We start from the raw sequence: 4,599 nt of genomic DNA on the forward strand, positions 1-4,599 counted from the left end.
CACAGGAGAGTCCACAGTTCAGCTACAGTACGAATAACAGGTGCATCACGGTGTGGGAGTGAAATGGCGCGGCAACTGGATATGTACTCCGAAGTTGAAGAACACGGGCCGGCCGCTGTGGCCGAGCGGTTCTAGGCGCTTCAGTATGGAACCGCGCGACCGCCATGGTCACAGGATCGAATCCTGCCTCGGGCATGTATGTGTGTGATGTCCTTAGGTTAGTTAGGTTTAAGTAGTTCTAAGCTCTAGGGGACTGACGACCTCAGATGTTAAGTCCCATAGCGCTCAGAGCCATTTGAAGAACGCGGTACAGTGCGACTCTTGTGGGGGAAACGTCTAAACTGCGCGTAGGTTCACGACAAAATTCTGCCGGTGTACGGACCAAATGCAGTGTTACGTCCAGCCGTAGTAAAACGGCGCTAACAATTTAACAAGGGCTGCACACACGTGGTAGATACCGCTATGGGATGAAAGTCATTAAAGCAAAGACGTTTTTCGTCGCGGCGAGATCTATTTATGAAATTTCAGTCACCAACTTTCTCTTCCGAATGCGAAACTATTTTGTTGAGCCCAACCTACATAGGTAGGAATGATCATCAAAATAAAATAAGAGAAATCAGAGCTCGGACAGAAAGGTTTAGGTGTTCGTTTTTCCCGCGCGCTGTTGGGGGAGTGGAATGGTAGAGAGATAGTGTGATTGTGGTTCGATGAACCCTTTGCCAAGCACTTAAATGTGATTTGCAGAGTAATCATGTAGGTGTAGATGTAGATCCACCATACAGTACACGTCTTGCACCAGGCGATTTCCATCTTTTCGGCAAGCTGAAAGAACTTCTTTTAAAATATTTAACAATGAAATTTGCCAAGCAGCCGCGCAGTTGATATGTTAGTTTATTTTCGCTACCAGTTTCGGCAATTCATTATGCCATCTTCAAGCGCCATATGCACCTCTCAAAAATAATCAACATTGGCATACTGGAACCATATGTTTCTGGATGTCATGAATTCGTAGCTCAAGTGCTTCCGTCGAAGACCTAATTTCAGTTACCGAAACAGGTAGGAAAAAAAAGATCTCAGTTGCACGGCTGTTGGGCGAATTTCATTGTTAAATGTTTGACCAGCGTCTATCCCATGTCTACACTGGATCAGAGAGAAATGAGAGAACGTCTGGAGAATGGGTGGGGGAAGAGCCTTTGAAACAGTTCTCGAATGGCTCCGTGATCAAGAAGCGGTTTTCGGTCGTTGAGGTTTTGAACAAATGGTAATACGTTTTTGTTCACAGAGACTTGGTGACTATGTTGAACAATAGCGTCATTTTGTTGTATCAGGCTGAAGTTTAGTGCAGCATTCAGTAAAATTTACTTGGTCTGCCATTAACACAATTTTTAGCAATAATGAAAACACGTACACTCTTAATAACCAATGCTTTTGTTCCGGCACATCTACACAGAAGAGCCAAAGAAACTAATACACCTGCCTGATATCGTGTAGAACACCGCGAGCACCCAGAAGTGACGCAACACGACGTGGCATGCACACGACTAATGTCTGAAGTAGTTCTGGAGGGAACTGACACCATGAACCCTGCAGAACTGTCCATAAATCCACCGGAGTGCGAAGGGGTGGAGATCTCTTCTGAACAGCACGTTACAAGGCATCCCAGATATGCTCAGTAATGTTCATGTCTGGGGAGATTTATGGCCAGTGGAAGTGTTTATACTCAGAAGAGTGTTCCTGGAGCCACTCTTTCCTGGGCGTGTGGGGTGTTGCATCGTCCTACTGGAATTGCCCAAGTTCGTCGGAATGCACGATGGACTTGAATGGATGCAGCTGATCAGAAATGATGCTTACGTACGTGTCACCTGTCAGAGTCGTATGTAGACGTATCAGAAGTCCTATATCACTCCAAATGTACACGCTCCACACCATTACAGAGCCTCCACCACCTTCCACAGTGCCCTGCTGACATGCAGGTTCCATGGATTCGAGAGGTTGTCTCCGTACCCGTACACGTCCATCCGCTTGGTACAATTTGAAACGAGACTTGTCCGACCAGTCATCAACAGTTCAATGTCGGCGTTCACAGGCCCAGGCGAGGCGTAAAGCTTCGTGTCGTGCAGTCATCAAGGGTACACGAGAGGGCGTTCGGCTCCGAAAGCTCTTATGATGATGTTTCGTTGAATGGTTTGCACGCTGACTCTTATTGATGGCCCAGCATGGAAATCTGCAGCAATTTGCGGAAGGGTTGCACTTCTCTCACGTTGAACGATTCTCTTCGGTCGTCGTTGGTCCCGTTCTTGGAGGATCTTTTTACGAGCGCAGCGATGTCGGAGATTTTATGTTTTGACAGATTCCTGATGTTCACGGTACAGTCGTGAAATGGTCGTACGGGAAAATCCCCACTTCATCGCTACCTCAGGGATGTTGTGTCCCATTGGTCACGCTCTGCCTATAACACCACGTTGAAACTCACTTAAATTTTGAGAACTTGCCATTGTAGCAGCAGCAATCGATCTAACAACTGCGCCAGACCCTTGTTGTCTTATACAGTATAGGAGCTGCTGATCGCAGCGCCATATTCCGCCTGTTAGGTATGTCTGTATTTGAATACGCTTGTCTACACCAGTTTTTTTGGCGCTTCAGTGTACACTTAAGGGGCGCTCAAATGAAAATGAGGCAGATGAGAAAAAGTAAGCACACTGTTTTTTATATAAAAAGTAATTGCTTTATTGAATAGGATTATTGAATAGGATTGGGGAGAAGAGAAGTTTGTGGCACAACTTGACTAGAAGAAGGGATCGGTTGGTAGGACATGTTTTGAGACATCAAGGGATCACAAATTTAGCATTGGAGGGCACCGTGGAGGGTAAAAATCGTAGAGGGAGACCAAGAGATGAATACACTAAGCAGATTGAGAAGGATGTGGGTTGCAGTAGGTACTGGGAGATGAAGAAGCTTGCACAGGATAGAGTAGCATGGAGAGCTGCATCAAACCAGTCTCAGGACTGAAGACCACAACAACAACAACAACAACAATTGCTTTAATTGTTAAAACATATATCCGATTGTGAGATCAAACGGTCAATGCTTTCATGGAACAATGTTTGCGGATACCTACGGAACTATGACTGTACCTAGGCGTGTATCTCTTCGACCGAAGCAAATCGATAGCCACGAGTGTCTTGTGTGTGTGTGTGTGTATTGTGTATGAAACCGGGGACCTAGAAACGACAAACGACGGAGAGGCTTCGCCCCGCCGTAGCCCACAGTGGTTCACAACCCGCCAACAGGCTACAGTAATCCACCGACCCCACCGGCGCCCCACACCAAACCCAGGTTATTGCGCGGTTCCGCCCACAGTGGAGCAACATCCCCCCACCCCCTCCCGCCCCCGGGAACATCTGATAACAGACGAGTGTAACTCCAAGTGTTTACGTGGTAGAGTAGTTATGGTGTACGAGAACATGGAAACAGTGTTTGCGAAGCGATCGCCGACGTAGTGTAACTGAGGTGGAATAAGGGGAAGCTGCCCACATTCGCCGAGGTAGATGGGAAACCGCCTTAAAACCCATCCTCAGGCTGGCCGGCACACCGGATCTCGACACTAATCCGCCGGACGAATTCGTGCCGGGGACCGTCACGCCTTCCCGCACGGGAAACAGCGCGTTAGCCCGCGCGGCTAGCTGTGCCGGCGAGTCTCTTTCTTCTAGGCTTGAAAAAATGTATATCGCATGGGGAGAGATCAGGACTATATGGAGGATGCGTAAGGCCTTCCTAACACTTATTTGCAGCGTACTCGGAACAATGGGCGGGCTTTACCCTACAACAGAATGGTGCTGTCCGTCAACATTCCTGTGCGTTTGGACGTGATTGCGTGACTCAGTTTTTGCAAAGTGTCCACGTACGACTGTGTGATAATTGTGGCTCCATGTTCCGGGCCCACATGTTGTCGTTTCAACAACGCTGCAGAAGTTTCGCTGGGAAGTCGTTACACATGCTCCATACAGTCCCGATCTCTCTCCATGCGATATCCATATGTTTGCAGCCCAGAAGAAAGACATTGGTGATCGTCGATGTGCTCCCGATGAAAAGCTGCACGCCTGGGTACTATCACGGTTCCATAGGCAACCACAAACTTTTTTCCATGAAGGCTCTGACCGTTTGGTCTCACAGTGAGATAAATGTGTTAACAGCTAGGGCGATTATTTCTGAAATAATAAATCTGGGCGGGATATTGATGTGGGAGGGGTGGAAAGTTGGGATTTTAGTAAATGAAGGTGAGGGGGGGGGGGGGGGGGGCGGGTGCAGAGAAGATAAGGGAGAATAGCCAATGTGCACAATGTTTACAGTGTTACCCATATACACACCTCTACTGCAATTTTATTTACACAGGTGTTTAAAAGGAACAGTAAGGGTCTTACTGTACGAAGGTTAACAGCAGTAGTAAGTGTCCTAAATATTAGAAACTTCAAACGTACAGGACAGTTCTTCATTATAAATGTACACTCATGCTCATAAATTAAGGATAGTGCCGAAACATGGTGAAACAACGGTCTGGTGGGCGGTTTTCGGGTTTAAATCACCTGGAGTATGACCATG

This window comes from Schistocerca americana, chromosome 5, assembly GCF_021461395.2.
Source record: "Schistocerca americana isolate TAMUIC-IGC-003095 chromosome 5, iqSchAmer2.1, whole genome shotgun sequence".
In the NCBI taxonomy this organism is placed as follows: Eukaryota; Metazoa; Arthropoda; class Insecta; order Orthoptera; family Acrididae; genus Schistocerca; species Schistocerca americana.